General features: G+C 36.5%; 1 protein-coding gene across 1 annotated transcript in view; it reads right to left on the bottom strand.

The window, feature by feature from the left end:
* The window catches only part of LOC121407122 (cell adhesion molecule 1-like), a 41,943-nt gene extending 20,770 nt beyond the window's left edge, over window positions 1-21,173 (bottom strand). The window contains exons 1-2 of the mRNA XM_041598051.1: window positions 20,868-21,173; window positions 54-245 (exon numbers count right to left, since the gene is read on the bottom strand). The gene's annotated coding sequence lies outside the window, so the exon portion shown is untranslated. The remainder of the gene's footprint in view (window positions 1-53; window positions 246-20,867) is intronic.
* Between the last annotated feature and the right edge of the window lie 1,616 nt (window positions 21,174-22,789).

Raw genomic sequence — 22,789 nt, 5'->3', positions numbered from 1 at the left:
AGTTAAAAGAATTCAAATGGAAGACACTGAAATAAAATCAGATTGTTTCATACCTTCAAAGTCTTGGTGACACCGCCACGGGCGGATGACGCCAGCCAGCCAGGGGTGTGTAGCCGTATTTTTTTTTCTCGGATGATGGCAAGCACTCGCCTGGAAGAATCGTTATGGAATGTTTGATCTAGTGACTGGTATCCGATGTGTCCTGAACTACACCTTCCATCTCGGCTACTCCCTCACGATGCGATCTGAAATATTGAAATACAAATCGAATCCTTTGGGCGATAAAGAAAAATAATGCTTCCTGAATTTCACAATGAAGACACTATTAACTAATTAGACGTAATATACTCGAAGTTTCTCTCAGGTAAAGAGAGACACAATCAGAAATACAAACACACGCCTTGGATACGCGCCATCAAAATCCTATTCTTAGCCCCAAATCTCAATCGCTTTTCTAATCCTCTGTCTTTGTCATTTGAAGGACAGAGGAAATGCCGGAAGGGGGCAATGTAAGTGGACATCATTCAAGAGATGGAAAAAAAAGTTGAACAATTTTTTGTAGACCGAAGTATGCTAGTGACTTCACAGTGAAGAACAGATATCAACCATGCCTCTTTATCCGCATAATGAAAACCTCCCACAAAAAATAGTATCATATATTCCAGAAAGACAAATACTAACAGATGATTTTATTTCTATATAAAACTTCTGAGAAATTGTACCTTATCTGTTGATGTCGTTAGGCTAGTATTTGAAAGAGACACCGTGAAATCCTCGGCGAGCATGGATAGATTGATACATATACAATAGCCATAACACTCTGTTTCCCAGCTCCTTTTCCATGTGGATGAAAACAAATAATATACCAACTGAACCAATCTTTTTTATTTAACGTCTGTCTGTCTAGTAAATTTCACACTCTTTTTATTGGACTTTTGCCAGCTTTTCAATCGGCTCTCCTGTGTATTTGTTTTGTATTGTCTTGGCGCCCGGCATTATGCTACAATATCCCACCTGCGTTTTTTTTTTCGAAAACCACCGACCACGTCAATTCTTTTCTCGTTCTGCTTGAATAAGCATTATAGCTTTCATGTCTATCATAACCTGCATAACTTTGACTACATTGTATTAACAAGATTGAAGAATTGTAAGCCTGAGCAATTATTAGTTACAATCACAGTCATATTCTCGACTAATCATGTTGAAAGAAACCAGTCACTGACATGACTGATTTCTTGATTCAATTACGATGGCAATTCTCACGAAAGTCATTAATGTTTCCGCTCTTGAATACCGCCCAAAAAATAAACAGGAATTTTTCACTGATAATCCGCTATGTTTTGAAATATGTACATCATCTAATCTAGCAAACGACGATATTCTACATATGAAATCACAATGGTTTATACGCCATGATCTTTTCTTTCGAGGATCCACTGCCGCTTTCGGCAATCGTCATACTTGAGAGATATGAACTCTTGCTTGCGATGGCACGTAGTAAGCTTCAGGGGCCGCGGAACGGTTTTCAAAGTGGGGGGCTGAGTCAAAAGTGGGGGGGGGGGGGGGCTGACCATGCTAAAAATCACAATCATATGGTAATTTTTACGTTTTTGTACACGGTTTTCGAAAAAAGTGAGGGGCTGAAGCCCCCCAGCCCCCGGTTCCGCCGCCCCTGAGCTTAGCCAAGGGTTTGATAGTGTGAATTGGCACAAAGCTTTCGACAAATCATCATTCTACTGACTACTGACTACCGTGATTGTTGTCAAGAGAAACGGATTTCCCACCAATCACAGTCGCATTTTATAGTCAATCAATGAAATACTTTATTCTGATTGGTTGGAAGTTAATGAATAACAAAAGCGAACCGAATTTAGAGATTTTCGTGCACGTGGAATGGTTCTTCCTCATAATGATGCTGAAGATTTGTCAGTACAGGAAAAAAATAATAAGATAGAACACATCTTTAAAAAACAAATAAAGAGAACATTATTGCACACTCACAAATTTTAAAAATATAAATTACACACATCAAGGGTCTGTAAAGGCTTGGTGGAAATAGTTGTGTTGTCACTATTTTCTTGCTCACGGATAAACATTGCAGTAATCTTCCCTAGTCTTTATAACAGAAGTAATTCGAAACATCAATATAGCCATAATCGCCAGTGATCTTGCAAAAACAAGCTTAACCTTATGAAATGTTCTAACCCAAACTTGACCTATTCCCTAAACTCAATTTTAGTTTTTCCAGAGGAGCTCTCTTTTCTTAAAACTATTTTCTTTAGTTTTATGACAGATATGTTTAGAGATAGGAATGTCTTTATTTCGCATTAAAGTGAACTAACTAGTTTTCAATCTAACAATTTTAGCTCCATGATCTTGCCATTGTAATACTTGTATACCTACATAAGCTTCTACTAAAAGGCCTATAATATCTACAAACAGCTCGCGGGCGACCAAGTTCCTTTTCGGGACAGTGTACTTTTCTTGGCCATTTCCAAAATGCCCTTCCCAGCTAGCCTAAACAGATTAACATCCGCGGATAATAGCTACTATAAACAGTCATATTTTTACTACCATTCTGGTCGTTATAATCCAATTTTGACGGCGATGAGCTGTATGCAAGAGAGAGAGAAAGGGACATGTCGAATAGCCTACAAGCATGTCGGAACGAGCGATAAGCCATTATCGTAACTACCGAAATCATAATCATATTGTAAGAATTTAATTGAAGATGGTAGATGCAGATTACACAGATGGTGAACGTATTTTCAGCTTAAAGTCCTGTTTTATCGCATTTAAACCCCACCTTTACAGTGGCTTTGAGGATTTCCAATTTGTAGTATCGTTGACGTAGGCACAGGTCAATACAAGAACACGGACTGACCTAGAAATATAATTTCATTGTTGGCGGTGAAAAGGTGTTTTTACTTCTTCTTTTGAAGATATACCGACTTACATACCAACCTTCTTATAAGCATACAAACAATTTGGTAAATATGACATGTGGGGAAAATATAATAAATCAAAATCAAAATTGTTTTTATTTCATTGAAGAAAAAAGGGTTGAAGATGGGAATGATAAATATTGCTGATTTTGAGAAAGTTTTCTGGCCCCCTATCTCCATGACGCATGCGGGTTTTTTAGATTACCAACTCAAGAACGTCACAAACCTTAACTATCGTAGATCGTATTCGCGATATTGTGATATAGTTCACGAGCGGGATTTTGTGTCAAAGGAGGCACAAAAAGGACGACGATCGATTTTTTTTCTTTTGTTTTACTTTAAAATAATGACGCTATACCTCTTTATACCTATCTTTAGAAAAACGCCACTCGACCCAGCCGATCAATGTCATCAATTTCCTTATCCAAGAGGACCCCTAATCGACACCGGTTCCGTTCCGTGTATAACCGAAGAGAGATACACGTATTGCGCTAATGAGTGATTTGCGTAATCAACGGCGAAGTGCCTCTTGAAGATATCTTTCAAAGACACCCGTGAGGTGCGCGTCTACACGACAGTGCATTAAAATGAGACTTCCGCCTTTAATTAAAGGGGATGTCTACCCTGGAGTCAGTCAAGTTGATATGAATAAAACAAAAAATAGGAGAAATATATAGATGAAAGCTGAGTGAAATTCATCAAAGAATAACGGAGTTGTGTAAATAAGACCTACCATGACAAGGCGGAGCTACTCGTATGTTACATCACAGAATAAAAACGAAAAAGAAAAAACAATCCGTAGCTAGTCAGTTATTATTTTGATGGATCGTTCCAAATACTCTGTTTCTCTCGTGTTTCTGCTTTTATTGAAACCATTTTCACACCTGGATGGAGGCACCCCTGTAAACACTTTGCGAGGAATCTTTGATTCATCATGCTAAATCTGATGCCAGTCTGGTTGCAACGGAACAGACTCGTGCTTTTGAGAGGAACTCCGATTTAATTGGCGTTAATGAGCTGTGAAATTTCTTTCATAATAGTTACTCTCCATATTTCCAGAATTGTTATCTAAACAATACGTAAATATATCGCAGCAGTTTAACCGAGTTTGTGGGAAAAAATGTACAATCGTATCGGTTTAATGATTTAATTCAGTCAAGAATCATGTCAAGAGAATTTGAAACCCACTGCCCTAAAAATAACAAGAATTTGATTTTCCATCATCATAAACTGTCCGTTACACTATGCTGTTGATAGATATAGAGAGTTATTTGCTTCTTCAAATCCATTGTCATTACTGAGCCTCGAGTCAAGAATACACCCCAATTACGTCATAACTGTACCACAACCAAGGCCTAAACATAATCTTTGAGTGGTAAATCCGGACCATGTTCTTGAAGACAAGGATTTCTACTTTGTTCTGTCAAGTTTAAACCGAAGGTGGCCCCGTCACATACTGCCATCCATCGATGTATACCCTCTGAGAAACAGTGGGGTTAAAACACACCACTTTTGTTTACACGACCGTACCATGCATTTTACACCAATGTTAAATGATTAGTGTTAGTTTAACACCTATTTGCGTTATCATGGTTATTACATACAACGCATTACATTTGTAAGTCTATTTTTGTGGGGGGGGGGGGGGAGGGGGTGAAACATTGTTTGCTATGTTCAAACACGATGGTGTATTTTTCACACCCCTTGATATTGTTCTTGAATCGTGCATATTTTTGGTTTACATAGACGTTGAAATCATTTATTAACGTCGTTCGTGGCACAAGACAAAAACAATGCGGCCGTCTAACACCCTCTACGAAGATGGAGAAAGGCTGTATCGTGATACATAAGTTCTATGTTGCTTTGAGGATTTTGACAAAAGTAAAGAAAGACTGACAATGAAAAGGAATCAAGGGAGAAAGCATTTTCAAACGGTCGGAATAGCAATCACTTACGCCCAGAGTCGAGGATGACAGTATATGGTTACAGATTTTGAACAAGAATAGTAATGAGTTTTAGACGTTAGAGAAGATTGAAAAAAAATCCATTGAAACCTATTTTGGGTAATTTTTTTACGAAAGTTAATTCATCAAGAGATTATAGAACAGTATATCATAAGACATTATTTCCATTTCCATACATTTCATATCTACAAGCTCTATTTTCATACAGAGTTTCTTTTAAAATGTCGATATGATCATTCGTTTGTGATTTATATTACTCTATATTTGTTTGAACAGGAAATGAAATAAAGAAAAGATTGAATATAATTTAATGTTCTTGCAGAAAGCTATACGATTTGAAATCTGATATACATCGGTAACTAACTTGTAAAAAATTTCTGAAAGAAATCAATTATGGAATGGAGTTGCAGTATATCATGATATTTACGATATGGCTTCTGCAATTACTAATCACTAAGATAGATGTTCAAATTGTTTTATTTGAAAAAAAGAATAAGATGCTATAACCCAGAGGGGGCGCTTAAATTGATTGATTTCAAACTTCAATTTTTCATAAAGAATCAGTCAATGCACATTTTATAACGGTTACGATTCATGTAAGATTGGAATATTAGAATGATCAAAATTACCATCATTACAGAGCTTGACATATAGAGGGCGCAATTATTAAACTTACATCGAATTTTAAATGCGATGAAATCAATTACAAAAGACAAAGTCAAGAACATTCGATTCTTCGAAATTTCGAATCACAGATAATCTTTCCCCCCAAAATTGCCTCGAAAAAATGGAGAGAAATAAAACAAAATTGTTGATAAAATCTATGACATCACTTAAAATGACCACTTTCCGCCCATGTGAGTATGTATTTGTTAAATTTGGTTTACACTGACCTAATTCTTGTCAACATCAGCTTAGTCGTAGTCACGTGTTTTCTAGCATGACTTGGTACTTACTTGTATCCAATAAGGATTAAGCATGCTAGCACATATTTCAGAAAAAAATCCCCTCTTTTAATCCGATCGGTACCGCGGTCATCTTTTGGAAAATTAATACATCCCTCTCAACATTTTGCTGTTTAAGAAATAGAAGAAGAACACGACGACGACGACGACGAAAAAGAAGGAGGAGAACAAAAATGGGAAAAGGGATGGACTTGATGATGATTGAAGAGAAAGAAGAGTCTAGAAAAAAAAGAAAACAGGACGAGAAAACATGTATCTAAAACCAAAGAACAAATGAAGTTGCGAGTCATGCTCGTCTAATACGGGACTCATCGCGGTAAAGATTTTCCAGGGCGCAATCAACCGCTAATACCATTATTTCGAGAGCAAAGGAAGTAGTAATTACAGATTGCTTTAAGGATCAGTTTAAAGTATGAAAATTGGTTTGGTGAGTGGAAGATAAAAAAATACGTATCACATTTCTACCGATTACCATTTCCGCTTTCTTGTAAATGTCAAATGTAAAATAGTATACATATCTTTTTTTTTAAATAAGTGCACATCATTTCCATTTACTTGAAAGCAAGGTAAAAGAGCATCGTAGATTAAATAACTTGCTCACCGGTATAGGAGCCAAGGCCAGGGGTCGAACCCCGGACTTTCCATGTATAGCCATGCGCCTAAGACCACTCGGCCACGGCACCTCCACTAATAGGGATGATTGATGAAAATGTTTTAAAAAAACCTCATAATACGAGAATCTTGAAACAGGATCAAAGTTTGTCATTTTATCAAGATTATTGAAAAACTGACAGTTGGCTATAGGACAAACATGACAAAATGACATGCTCTGTGTAATATAATCTCTTGTTTTGTATAAACCTTTTTTTTACAATAATGGAGAGAGAATTTTCGAGTAGATTCGTCAGGATTCGATTTGACAGATTCGTTCGACTTATAACGATTGCTAAAATGAGTTCGCTAAACAATTCAAAAGATTTGTTGTTTTTTTTCAGATAAAGAGGAGTCATAAAAAAGTGACTTTTCTAAAATTGCTATTTAGAGACTGGGAAGATTTAAGAAAAAAACACAACAACTTTGTAAATGAAAATGTTAACTTTATGCAGCTAACCACTTCTTAAAAAATAATATGAGGTTTACATTTAGATAGAGAACAATCGCACAACATTTCACTGCAAAAACACCGGTGTCAAAAATTAAGTACCGCCGTAGATAAAAATTATTAACATTTTTCCACAAGTATTTTTTTTTCATAACTATACTCATATTTAAGAAATAAAGCCATATCTGACGCAGATTTATTAATCACTAATAAGTTGTTATAACACTGCAAAAATACCGGTGTTAATTTAAGACCAGCTCGCTATCTATATAGGAACACACCAGAGGTGTTGAAACAGCACCACTTCGGCATTAGGCTAACACCAGATTTAAACATTTAAACAACACTAATCAGTGTTAAACAAATATCGGTTTGATTCTTAACTGGTGCACCTACGAAAAGGTGCCATTCATATTGTAGTTAGTCATAAATTAGTTTTAAAGGACTGGAAGGCCTAAACGTTACTTGAAGATATGACATGACTTATATGAAGGTATTATTAATCATCTTTGAACTTTGAATCTAAGTAAAATGCAGTTTGAAATCTTAACTGCACTTACGTAAGAATGCTTTCACTTGATGCACTCTATAAACATGATAATCAAACTTTTGGTTTAAAAGGCCTTGTTTGTTGGGTAAAATCAGAAAAAATGCTATTTTAATCTAAAATACGTTGCATTAAACACAGACACATAACATGCATAAAGCAAGAATTTTAATAATAATAATAATAATATAGGGTATTAATATTGAGCACATATCCACCTTGTTAGGTGCTCAAGGCGCTCCTATATTACCCGGCTAAGCTAGGCGTTAATATAGCGCACACAGCTTTTTAAGGAATTACTTCCTACCGGATACCCATTTACCTCACCTGGGTTGAGTGCAGCACATTGTGGATCAGTTTATTGCTGAAGGAAATTACGCCATGGCTGGGATTCGAACCCACGACCCTCTGTTTCAAAGTCCGAAGACTAATCCACAGGGCCACAACGCTCCATTTTACCTCATTTTCGACATATATTTTACCCACCAAACACCAATCTGTCCATATTGGGTAAACTTTTACTCGACCTTTATAATTTTTTATTAGATTGGGTGTTAGGTATATCACCTTCAAACATTACAACAAACAGACATCCAAGATAGTCATAAGGATTCACCCAGACAGCGTCAATCGCAACCCTTTTCGAAAGTGTGATCAAATAGGATTAACAGAAAGATTATCGACATCGGATTTGGGATTTGGCTAATTCGGATTAACTGTTATTCACAAATCTAGTGTAAAAAGGGATATTTATCGTGCCTAATCCATGAAGAATTCATAGACGAGTGTCGTTGCATTAATAATTGTGAGGAGTAAGTGTACATCAGGCAAAGAGGAATGGAAGACGAAGATGAAAAAAAAATCAGAATCTTAACCAAGTGGTTCTTGAAGCAAAATTTACCATCTTTACAAGTGCAAGAATTTCCTAGTTTACTGGCTCTTGGAACGTCTTTTACAGGCGCGACAACGCCCCTTTCCGGTTTTGAAGCACCTGTTACAGGTGCAACAATAGGCCAACACTTTTTCTGGTCTTGGAGCTGAGATAGACGTGATAGCGTGAGCATGTGAGCAGTGGCTTAAAATGCACAGAGAGCATCTTGTTCCACACCGTATTGGTATTGCTGTACGATTGGTCAAAAGTTCGTTACGTCATCATGGTCACATGATGAAAGTTTGGGTCGTTATTTTTTTTTTCGCTGATCCCTCAAAATGAGAGATGTTGCAATTTACCTCCAAACCGAGATAATATATAAGTAGGCCCTATTCAAATAGCATAAACTTTTCAGGTGATGGCCGTGATAACCGTGATGTGACGTTTCGTCACTTCCTAATATGATATTAATTACATATTATATTTTCATTTCCCTTAGCAAAGATAGCTATATGTATATATCCAGATGACCTCGGAAGTAATATTTTGTCCCATTACACTCTAAAAAATGGAATGTTAAATCAACATTTAAAAGGTTGGAGGAGTGACAACCTTTTCCAAATGTTACTTCCAACTTTGTATAAAGCTAAATCCAACATTTTAAGTGTTGGGTAAAACCATTTAAAGTGGTAAATGCAACATTTAGAAAATGTTGTCACTCCTCCAACCTTTCAAAATGTTGATTTAACATTCCATTTTTTAGAGTGTACCATCAACAACGGTAATTATAAAGTTATAGTGAATTATCAGAACACGGCAGTATATCTTTACCATGATTACAGGGAATAGATCTGTGTTTTTAAAGGTTAGAAATTGGCAGATTGAGCAAGAAATATATGTATTAATTTATCAGAAAACTTAAGGTTGCTAAATGGAGGAATTACTCGGCCTAAAGAATGTTATATTTTCTCCTCGATCACCCCAGACAAGGCAATAAAATAATTCATCACCCGATATCGGGGAGAGAACATTCCTTAGGCTTCAACATGTTCAATACATTATTGAACTTATCAATCAAACAGTATATAGCGCCTATCAAACTTGTACGACAACATTTATTTGACACCGAATACAATGAACATTATAGTACAGTCCCATGTACTGTCGAAAATGTGTGGAGAACGACACCATCGCCACGCACCTCGTTCATGAACAAGAACGAATACAATACAGATTTCTTTGCCCTCTTTGTGTAGAACAGAGTCAGACAATTGGTAAAAGGGTGGCAATGGGAAATACAAACATTTAAGGTGAAGTGCGGATCACACTTTCCGTTTGCTAATGCTATCCTACGTCAATAGTGCACTGTTTATTCATGTTGGGGTCTTTGGTTAGAGGTTCCCACATGTTCAAAATGGAATACAGAATTTGCGCGGTATGACGAGGGAACATCATAATGCATTTCCGCTGTAAAGAAATTCAGGAGAAAAAAAATAACGTTTTGATAAAAATTGTTGCATAGTGCAAAAATCCAGTAAGCATTAAGGTACCGTAATGAACTGTGGACTTTTCTGCAGACGAGATGAAATGTCTTTGATAATAACACCGAAAATCATTCATAAAAAACTGTTTCAGTTTTGATCTTTAAGAACTGTTATGCGGCAATGTTTGCCGACTGTTTTGGTCCGGATGATCTGCTTCAAGTTCTTTTCTTCGAGATAATGTTGAAATATGAGGAAAATACTGCACTTCCGTCATAATTCAATTTGATCATTCGCCCAGGTCGACAAAAGAGCAGTCGGGTAAAGCTTTGATCTTTCTTTTTTCCCACTTCCCTTCGATACTTAGCCCTCTGATTCAAACAGGGGAAGCGTTTCACGAAAGCGCTTGTCGGATGTTTTATGCAACAAAATTTCTTTTATCCGAGAGTTACCATAGAAACAGTCGAGCTTCTATGATCTTCAGCCAGTCACAATCTAGGAAAGATGTCAGATTTGAAAACTAGTCGGATGACGAATGTTGATGACATGCTCCCCGACACCCCGGACTCTTGTCAACCAATGACACTAAACTCACAGCACACTAAACAAACCGGGTCCGCACCAGACAAATCGCTAACAGAATGAAACAGACTTACGGTAACAATATTTGAGACATGCAGAAGGATCAGTGTCATTACATCTGAGACTCTGTGCAGAGAGAGAGAGTTGTAATCGAACGCAACTAGAAGAAATCAAATCAAACACTTTTTTTCAACGAATGTTAAACATTAACATGAATAAATGACTTATGCTAGATTTCTTGTTGACTTTAAACGCGAATCTCTCTGTAGAGGGCCCCATGTATAATAGTTCAGACATAAGTCTACTAGAAAATTGACTGATACACCAGACATTGACGACAGACTGAGACCAGATACATACCATGCTGACAATACACCAAATCATATCAACATCAAGCATCAGACATCGGATACACACATATCGGCAAACAAAATCGGTCAGACAATTATCGAATAATGTCGGATGGACAAAAATCGAACAAACACCAGACATGCCAGAAGGCAAACATCGGACAGAAAAATATCGGAAAGAGAAAAACCGGACAGGCAAACCAACAGCAGGGGCTCGTTGTACTATAACGGTTATAATGAAACGCAACCTGATCACGAATCAGAAGGGCACATTTAAACTTAATTGTGACAAAAAGGTCTTTATTGACGACAATAATTCAGTTAACTTTATTTGACACTGGCAGTCAATCTATACTCTGTTATGTGTATTATGTGCTGCATTATATTGTACCAATTTGGTATAATTTTCATTGGCGAAATAATCAATAATAACATGATGATACAAAACGGATTCAACAGAGATACAGGACCGAGAACCTAACATAATTATCGAGTCAACCGCGACCGACGCCAACAGATAACCCGATGTCAGTCTCAGACTAACATGCCAATGCAGTCGCACCAACGATACGGACTCCGAACCGACCGATGGTTTGCTTTTGGTGATTAACGTAATAGCATTAGTCGGTCTGGGGTCCGTTGGGCCAGTGTGACGATGGCATTAGACATAAATCTGACAGCAGACCGACTCTATGACGCTCAGTCCAACAACAATTCAACTTTAGACTACAGACAAAATAATAACGAACCCTAAACAGGGATATGTCAACATGGCCGTTGTCGGCTGTGTGGTATTTTTGTAAACGAATCTTAATTATATACATTATTATAACATCTAAAAAAATCCAGCAACCCCGCTATGAACCGATCGGTGGCATTGAAAATAATGAATAATTTTGTCGGTCTGGAGTCGTTTCCAATTGGCATGATATACAAGTAGAATAATATGAGCTTAAAGCATGAATCGGAATAATCACTGCATATTATACCATAATGACCACTGGTGCCTAGTATACCAAACCATGCTTTTTCCATGTCTATACTGAGAAAAAACTTTTTCTTTGTAATTCATATTTATTGAGCAAACAGGACATTAGACTTCGAGATTCAACTTAATCTGTTCGGCGTTATTGTCTCATAAATAAAGACATTGTTGAGTAAATATAGATATTATACAGTTATGAATTAACAACTGATACATTGATCTTAAGAAAACATACTTTGATCGCTAGAATTACAAACTTTTGACAAGCATTTTTTCTTCTTCATATAATACTGGACTCCATGACAGTGGCTCTGCTCTTTGAGGGGGGGGGGGGGCAAAAGTGGGTGATTCTGTAATCGCAGATATACATGTGGTGTTTCCAGCTCATCCTGGGAGGATGACCAAACATACTTGATCATTGCATGCAAGAGATCGAAGCTCCTGAATGAGTTAAAAAGAAAAATGCTTAAAGGAGTTCTTTGATATACTAGTCTCATACTATAGGTCCACAGCTAGTTAGAAAAAATATGGCATTGTCACCTTCATTATTCAACCTCAATTTCAAAATATCCACTTCAGCCAGGATTGACAAATTCGATCTTCATAATTTTGCCCCTGTTGGAATGGGAACATTTTTGACTGGCTCGACACGGCCTCCTGCCCGTTCACCCGCCCCTTCTGTAATATAACAGCATGAAGTCACTAACTATACTTCGTAAAAAATCGGAAACGGGTATCCCGGTTGCCGTCAATCTCCGTTAAATCATACTAAGAATAGATAAAAGTCTTAATCAGCGGTTAAATGTCACCAAAGTGCCCCCTATTCCAGCTCTGGCAACGCCATCGAAGTGCCCTGCCAACATGGCCAAGCGGAGAGGGAAACCCATTTTGAATATCTATTTCCGCATAATTATTATGTCAATTTATTATAGGCATGGTGGTCGACAATATAATTTTTTTGGGTAAATACACGGAGGGGTTGTTGGATGCTGTCAATTTAAAATAGACTCATCTTCTAACGTCAGAAGTCACTTTTTTGAAGGGCAAATTATTTTTCATGCAAGTGATAAGTTATTTATACACAGTAAAAAAAAAAATCATGCAATTTAAACTCGTCCCTCCAACAACAAGTTGTTTAAGCTTTTTTTAGAATTTCTTTTAACTTCTTCAACATCTTGTTAAACAAAATAAATAACTTGTTTCAAACTTTAAACAATTTGATGCTAGAGTGACGGACTTAATATACAGCGTTTTTAAAGTGTAGGCTCAGGCGTTCCTCATCAAACTAAATGAGGATGAATATTGTTTGCTATACCATACAAGCTGCATCGCAAGCTGTGTACCATAAAAGAGATACAAATATATTGACATTACATAAAAATATTAGATAACTTTCTTAGTTCACATACTTTGTGAAGCATGTCGACTTGACAACGACGATAACTGTACTGACTTTGAAATGTAAGTTTCTCGGTCATTCCCAGCAGGGAATGACCGAGAAACTTATTTTAATACCCGGAAACATGTTCCAGTCATTCATAAAGTTCTGTATAACTACACCAATAACTTTGTGAAACAGTCCTATATACAATTTTCACGTTCTTGCATGTATTTCGGATTTTTATGCATGAGTTTTAAATTTGTCTAACTTTTAATGTAGCATTTAAAACTCGTCACTCAAATCGGATGTCATTCCATGTATCCCAATACGGTAACAATGAATTACAAATCTGGAAAAATATCAGTTCTTTCAATTGCATAAATCCGTAGACTTGCTGGTATTACGTATGGTTAGAAAAAATGCCAGATGTTTCCCCTCCAAAAATTATTACTTTTGACATGTTCGATTGATTTGTTTCATCCAACAGTTATTTTTTCCGCCTTATAAAGTCAAATAATATTCAATTATCCGCAACTTGAGGTGACGCAAACAAAACCAGAACACCATGTAAAAACTAAAGCATACCTCGCTATTCACACTCTTTTGATCTATAATTTCAATTGTTCCACTTATTTGTCGCTTTGATAATATAACCTCCAACCAATAGTTCCTCAGTTGGAAATGATAAAAAAGAAAATAGGAAATTGTTCATTCATGGTCTAGTTCTGAGGCTTCCCAGGTATGCGCATTCATTGCCTGTTTGGAGGGGCGGATCCTCACAGCAAAAACAGAGCCACATCTCATCAACGGGCAAGCGGGGAGGGGGCACGTACCCCTGCCCCCACCCACTTTATATCCGCTCCTGTATGTCTGGCAACACCTCAAATAGATTTGAGCATGATTTAGAAGCCATTGTACCAGAAAAATTAAAACCAAGTTAACATTAACAATGAAAACCTATGAAAACGTCAACAATGGATTACAAAATTACAGAATATGAATGGAAAGGTAATCATTACTCGTTGAAATACAAAATGCTGTCCTAATTGGCGCAAACTACTGAGACCTACGTATCACATAAATGGGAGATGGGGGAGATGGAGAGGGAGGGAGGGAGAGAGAGAAAAGGGGGCATATAGAGAAAGTATACAACGAGGACCAGTGAAGACAGGTGGGGGGGTCGTGTGAGGAAAATCATCCACCATCTTTCCGAGGATTACAAATTGAAGAGTTCGCACATTCCCGACAAAGTTTGACATTTATGGACTTAACATATCAGTGTAGCTAAATTGTCATAAGGGGTATCCGCCTAGGAAGCTGTAAGGAAATCCTTAATTATGCTACCATACATGCCCTCAAACGGCAACACAGGAGCATTATAAACAATGTATCACAATATTCCCAATAGGTTCAAAAGTTGAACTTTAAACTCGAGCGGGAAAACCTATATGAAGGCCCTAAGAGCATCTTTCTTTACAAAATTAAGTGAGTGTAATTCTTTATCAGAAATCATGCTACACTTTTAAAATAGTTTGGCCAACAAATGCCCAACTTTTAACCAACCCTGGGCAACTTACTGTCCTTCGAAACTATTGGTAAAATCTGCCCAATAAAAAACTAATAATCGGGTAATCAATTTGCTAAATTGGATAATTGCCCAGAATACATACATTTTTTTTCTACCAACATACATTACCCAACACATTGGATAGTATGTTGCCCAACATTTTAAGTGTGTACTCTTATTTCGTTCAAAGAAGAAATTACCGACCCCTCTCTCTTTTTCTCTCGAACCCAGATCGATTCTTTCACACGTAATAGGCCGATAGTCTGATAGTGTGATTCATTATTTGTATACTTTATCATTGATGTACGTGACATTAGATTTGAACAATGAACATGAATTATATTTTTTTTTATACAAACAACAAAGGATCATATCATAAATTACAAGATAAATATCAATATTTCTTGTGCAAAGTATTTGTATATGTCTGGAGAAATTATGGGAATTGCACTCATTCAAAACGGTGGTCATGTAATAATGAGTTCTGCATTCTAATTATTGTTGATTCGTTATTACTTCATTGATGACATGTATAATGTTTTGTACAATTGAAATGAAGTTGAACATGAACTGGAACTTTTTGAGCCGGAGCAAAATAAGAGTAAAAATTCGTCCAAAAGTCACGAGTTACTTCACGAGTTACTTTTGAGAAGACCCCTCCCTCATCTACGTCTCCTAAAATACTTTCTCACCCATAATGGTAGTCATTAAAGCATATATAGCAACTTAATACGGCATATAGTCATTCCACGACAGTGCCAGAGCAGCCAGAGTTATCACTTCTGCCATGATGACTATAATAAACCACGATTAATCGACGAAATAGCTCATGCAACTACTCACGCATAAAATAAATCTCCATGGTTACGTGTACACGACGTCTCCATCTATAATCTAATTGCAGTCAAGTAGATTGTCATTTCTAACATCCGAGCGACATTGCACTTCATAATAAAATGTGAAGTCATTAACAAATGGAAAATGCAAAGCCCGCTCTCACATGAGTAAAGTGGTGTACTGTGATAAGACATGTAAGATGAAATATGATACACAAGGTTATTCATTACAGTTTAGGATGATGATGTAACTATATCTTAATTCGTTAGCGATTATTAAAGGCAAAGTTCGCTCAAATAGCGAGATGATTTGAACAAATAAACAATAAAATAACCCAGAATAATACTAAATCATCAAAATGGAATATAAAATAGAAGGTTACTACATTTTGAAGTTGTGCTTAATTATCATGAAAACAAATAATACACAAAACTGGCGATTATAGTTTGTAGATGATTACATTCCAAATGAAATCTACACTCTAAAACAAATCAGTCAAATTGACTAGACCAGTAGTCAGCTGGGTGCAACTGATATGACAATCACTGATAATCACATTTCTGACGCATATTCTAGTCAGAAATAACTATGTTCTAGTAAAATACGACTAGAAAATAGTAATATATGACTAGAATAAGAGTTGCTCCCAGCTGACCCTATTAACTAGTCATTTTTACTGATTTGTTTTCAGAGTGTATAATTTCAATCTGAATCACTATAATGCACAATGCAAGTAAGCCTATATGTACTGATGACTAACCCTGATTAAAAAAATAAATAAAACAGATTAAAAAAAATAGAGTTCTGGATTGTGGAGATTAGAGTCAGTACCCCAAAAGAAAAACAACCAAGCCCACCCCCCCCAAAAAAACCCCACAGAGCTCTGCATATTTGAATGAATACATACACTTAGATTCCCATCAGGCACCAATGCAATCTCGACCATTTGAACCGTTTCCCTGAAAGATGTTGAAATTAAAAACCTCCAGTCGATATGAGTCGATAATGTTACTCTCTCAGTTTCAAGTTGAAATAACAAACGGAGTGCAGTTCAACAGATATCCGTCAAAATATAAACACGCCCCATGAACATGATGAATAAGGCACGCATCAAAACGGATATTATAGGTCTTTTTGTTTTGAGTTTATCTAAGAAAAGAACAACATGTGCACGAAAAGATGAACATGCACATGAAACGAAATTATCAAAATATGACCAAAGGGTAATTATATTCTGTCAAAGTGCTAAATAACAATTTCGTCATACTCATGCATGAACTGTTTAGCGAAGGTGATATGATGAGTAAACGTGTTAAACATGGAATTATAACAATGAAGTGTTTATTTGTGATTCCCATGTATTTACCTATAATCAGTCAACAACAACAAAAATCGAAAATTTGACCGAGACATTGGTTTGACATGTTTGAACCGGTTCGTAAAATCACTGACGTATTTATGAATTGTTGTTTTATTATTTTATTAGTTTTATTAGTTTACAATGATATGTAAACAAACACAAACACAAGTAGATTGCCTTTATTAAAAAATCTGACAGAACGCCTACTGATTTACATTTCATTGTCGTGTCAAAATTTATATCATTTAACGCTCACTGAATTAGAACACTAAATGTATCCAAATATTTAGATCCTGAACAGAAAATGACAATAAAATTTCCAGTGGTTCGTCGCTTTGTTTATCGAAAATATAAAAAAAAAAATGATTTCATTGAATGGGTGAATGTTCCATTGCTTGTTGATTATTTTGGTTGTAATTACCAATTCGCGAATGAGCTATACAAGGATTTGGGGGAAAAATCCCGTTCTGACTCGGAAATCGCCCCTCACGCATTCCACAAGATCACGCGAGTGCAGTTTTTGTAAAACCAGTGGCGTCAAATTGGAAACACGGTATGAACTCAGAACCAATGATCAAGATTCATCTCCCCCTCTCTTTTTCTATCTCTCTGTCACCCATCCTTAACTCTCATTTACAAACACATCATTAAAAAATAAGAAAAAGCAGTAACCTCCCTGGAAGAGGTCAATGATGAATTACTCAATGTCAGAACCTTCCAACGAAAAGGTCAATGACCGATATAATATCGTTTAACACCCCAAATGCATTTCGGGTGTACCGACACCAAAGGGGTGTTTTTTTTCATGGAGTTATGATAAATCCATGAATTTGTTTAGAATATCTTTCATTGTATAGACATCGTGCACGTCGGTAAACGAGTTGCGACCCTGAAGTTCAATCAAAGCGAACATGGTATAGTTTGCACGTCAAGGGGAAGTTCAAATCCATATAATTTGTGTATATACTCAGCAAATTAGAGGGTACGGCAAGTTATTCCGAAGCACAACAAGTTTTGGTATACAGCATTAAATAAAATGCTTACAATAATAACAGCAATAATGAAAAATAATTGAATTTTACAATATGATCTACGTGATGATTATATAATAATGATAGTGATAATAATGATAATAATAATAATGCAAATAATAACAATAATAACAATGATGATAATAATAATAATAATAATGATGATAATAATATTAATAAGAATGATGATGATAATAATAACATAATTACAATTGTGGATAGTGATAAATAATATAATCGCCGAAATGACATTTTTTGGTTTATTTCAATTATAAAAAAATACCAATACAAATTAATGATAAACAGAAAAAACAACAAATTACAGGGCATTACACCTTCCATTTTCATTCATTAAAAAAATCATTGTATATACATCAACCGATCGCAATCAATATACTTCACTACATCATCATATTAAATTTGTTTAATGATTGTGGATTGGCAAATACAACCTTATACATTTACAACTCATCAAAATATTACACAAGGTACAAAATTTTATTCGATTTTTCTTTATTCCTTTACATGCTCCAAAATGAAACATTTGCCTCATTGAAATGATGCCCCCCTCCCTCACTTCGTGGTCACGTTATTGTTGTTGAATAATGCATTTGTGTGGTCATGCAGTCGACTTCCTGGGCTACTCTGACAAGGTCAACGATAATGGGTTGATGATAGAAAATAAAAATTTCCTCCGTAAAAATAGGCATATTAAAAATCATTGTGTATTTTCTTGGTATATCTTTTGTAGGAGTACAATAAGAGTGAAATTAGGGAATGGAAGAACATCAATCAAATGGTCACAATGAGTTTAGATCCCCGTTGACTGATGTTTAATATATAGTTAAAGCTAGCTCCATGGTTAATTGATGTAAGTGTGGAATGGCCTAGAAAAGAAACTGGAGGAACTGGAACCCGGGGGGAAGGTGGTTTAAAAGTTCTTCGTACCAGGGATTATGCATACCTTTACGAATTTCGAAAATGTGAACCCTAGTTTTTTCTGACGCTTTAATATGTCCCCCCCCCCAAAAAAAAAAAAATCAGTCAGTTTGTGGCTTAAGTGCAGGTCCGTTTTATACTGATGATGTGTAGAAATGTTGATCAAAAACTCGATGTCAGTACTGCGATGGACAGCGAATGATAATTTCCTCTAGCCTGCAACTCTCAAGTCGTTACGAACTTCATGAACAACGAGTTTCAATATACAGTTTAATGAAATAGATTAGATTTGCATATGATCATAAAATGTATACCCAGTATTTTAACTTAAGTTTGCATGCATTTGTATCGTTGTTTCATATTTTTAATGTAACAGACCGTGTTGAAAAACATTTTTTTTTATCTGAACATGTTATCCTGTGTAAAGATGTTTTAATGAATAAATAAATCAATGAATAAATAAATAAATAAATGATATAGGCCTACATCCTTCAATAGATATTACAGAAATCGAGTCGAATATTCGATTGGCTATTATAATATTCTCTCTTAAATGAGATTGTTACATTCTAAAAAAAAGTTTGTAATCTTTCTCCCATGTTGGACAAAATGCATGTTTTAATGTTAAATGTCAACGCAAAATTGCGTAAAATGAATCATTTTACCAAACATGCATATTCTCATTTTAACGCAAATTGGGTAAGCTTTTTTTTAAGAATGTACCATTATTTTCTTATTTGTTTGGACGTCCTTAATTGTAAATGATTGGTATGTAATTAATACCGTTGTATTTGTTCAAAGGTTAAAGAAAGAAGGCAAGGGAACCTTATAATACGATGAAGCCTGAAATGTGAGCGCGTATTAATGATGTTAAAGGAGACAACTAGGGTGGATACAGGTTTTTAGAATTGGAGGGGGGGGGGGAGAAAAGAGGGAAGGGTTTTCACTAAAAAGGGATGTCTTTTCATCGTATCTACTAAAAGTGGGTGGAGTAGAGGCACAAGACATGGCATGATATTCTTTGTGTTCGAAATTGGGTACGGTGGAGCACTAGTGGCGTACAGATGGGGGAATTGGGGGCCTTGGATCCCCAAAATTTTCAAAACCAATTAACTTACAGAAAAGGAACGGAGAAGGATGGAAAGTATGTGATATTATGTCACAATCTATCACGATAATAGGCTTTTTAACTAAAAAAAAATCAAAGGTTTTGACTGGCGATCGCTTCGCTCGCTCGCAGTTTTTTTTTTTAGGGATTTGTTCCATAGCTATGTCTGGCCCCTAATTCTGGTTGGTTCTTTGTGCTACTGCGGTGGTGGGGAGGGCCACGTACCCCCCCCCCCCGCCTGGTTGAACGCCTGGACATATATAATCTTAAGAAGAATTGAATTGACAGCTAATAGATATTTGTATTTGCTTGGCCAGAATGCCATCGGCGAGGACTGGATGCATGTGCCGTACTATTGAATTACAGCGAAAGTGGCCCTCAAATAACAAACATACATAAACAAACCTGATCACCTTTTTTTTATCAAACAGTCCTAAAAATCATTACTCTTTTGAAGTCCCTTATTGACTGAAAATTATGAAAATTCACGCATCTTTCGATTGTGGTGATAAAAGCGTGACACATTATCAAGTGAAAGGGACGGAAAGTATGCGGAATACACAGCACGCTAAAAATAGCGAATTAGCTTACTTTCCAACGAGGTGCAGGTTATTCGAAAGTTTAGGAAGGGGGCAAACAGGAGCCCATAAGATTCCGCTTTTAACTGAACCCCTTAGAAATGACGTCAGGAGGGGCAACAGTTGCAGATCACACCTGTAAATTGCAAATTAAAGCTTCCTTCTCGACGGAAAGCAGCAAGGGAAGGGAGGAAGAGAAGAAATAAAAAGAGAGAGCCCCGGCCCAGTGGGCATGATTTTGATATCGAAATATGAAATTGAGCATGAGGCTTACCTTAATAAAGTAGAATACCTGCCGATCATTGTATGGCAAAAATACAGTCAGATATCAGTGCTTGAAAACACGGAAAAATGAATCAAGACACAATGGAATGAGCTATCAATCAGGACATTAGTGCACAATGAACTTATCCAAGGTATGTTTTTATATCTCGAGAGTATTCCAAGTAAGCAGCAGCTCATATAAGTGCAAGTCTAGTAGGATCCACAAAGAGAGACTTTTCCAACTACCAATCTAGCACGATCACGATGTACTGAGTGCGACGCGACAAAAGCGTGCGGCGCACCGTCAATTTGTCTGGAAAAGTGTGAGCGATCACGAGCGCGCGTCGAGCAAAGGGACCTCTTTCCACAACTTGCCGACGTTTGTCGTCTGCGAAGCACAAATCTTTCGAGAACTTGCAGTTCGCTTCGCCGAGTCCTCTTTATGTCCATACATTCAGGTGTAAAATGATCCCACAAAATAATACTCGATATGCGATTCACACTTCACAAAAGAGGACAATAGTTAAAATTTGACGAGAGAGAAGTGGAGCAAAATCTTTGGCGAAAAATATCGCGAAAGGAATCTTCTCCTGGGATTTAAGGTCGGTGGAAGTATTCTTTTCTTCTGTAAAGAGTTCAATTAAAATGAAATATTAAACGGGTACTTGAATGTGCCTGCTATCCTTACAAACATCAAAGGGCAAAGTTTCCTTTTTTTGCCTCCTAAATCCAAAAACGAAAGTAAACAAATGCGGGTATGCGGCAACGAACTTGGATTTCTTCATACAAAGATAATACAGTACCGTCTCTAAGCATGCCTATCTAGCCAAGCTAGGTAAATCAAATTACACGCCGTGTTCGAATATGTTAACGAATGTTTGAGGTGTTTCTCGAAAGCGTGGTGGACCATGACCCTCTAGGTGTCAGCAAGTGCAGGGAAGAAGAGATTGGTGGGGCGGCACCCTTTTTTAAGAAAAAGAAAAATCTCCGGAGGGGCGCCTAAGTACAGGTACAAAGGACGTTGTGACGTGGGTCTCAAAGCGGCCTGGATATATTGGAAGGGATGGGGTAAGATGACCTAACGCTGACGTCATAATTTTTCTCAATTGAAATAAAGTTACACGACACAAACTTATAATAATAATGATTATATGTCCATTTATATAGCGCGGTTACTAACGGGTACCCATTCTCCTCACCTAGGTCGAGTGCGGCACAATGTGGATAAATTTCTTGCCGAAGGAAATTACATGATGTCGCCCTTGGTGCAAGTTACAAACCAATTCAGAGATCAGTGGTTCGAGTCCCAAGTCACCTCTTTCATGACAGATTAGTCCAAGGCAAAATGATCATGTCATATACACGTAAATCACAATTGTCCTCTCACACACATATTCATTTTTAATTTCCGTAAAAATATTAGTTATATTTTGGCGGGTTAGTTTTAGCAGTTCGGAATTTTACTAGCATTCACTCTAGCAAGATGCGAGGCGTTCACACACTTTAATAATTGTAAAAGGCCAATTCACCCCTCTGTATCCATTAATGACTATTCGTTATCATTTATTCATCTATTCCTTTATTCAAAGTTATATATGGATTGATTCATTGATGAGTTCATTCATTAATCATTTATTTATTTGTTTATTTATTCATTCATTATGTGAGTATTCATTGATTTGTTTTCAGTTTATCAAGATCCTTTTTCATTCGTTTCATCATTCATTCATCCATCCATCCATGCATTTGCTTCTGCTGCTTTGTCGGCAGACATTGTTCGACACTACCCCTCCCCTTACAATTATCTAGCAATACTCGTGAGCCTAGTTTGTATATGTGGACTTATGTTCCAATCACCGCTGCGGGGTGCGACACTTCAATATTAACTTGATTTTCGATTTCCGAACTTGAATGTTTGCCATGGTAGTTGTA

Source organism: Lytechinus variegatus, chromosome 2, assembly GCF_018143015.1.
Source record: "Lytechinus variegatus isolate NC3 chromosome 2, Lvar_3.0, whole genome shotgun sequence".
Lineage (NCBI taxonomy): Eukaryota > Metazoa > Echinodermata > Echinoidea > Temnopleuroida > Toxopneustidae > Lytechinus > Lytechinus variegatus.
This window is presented reverse-complemented; position numbering and strand designations above follow the sequence as displayed.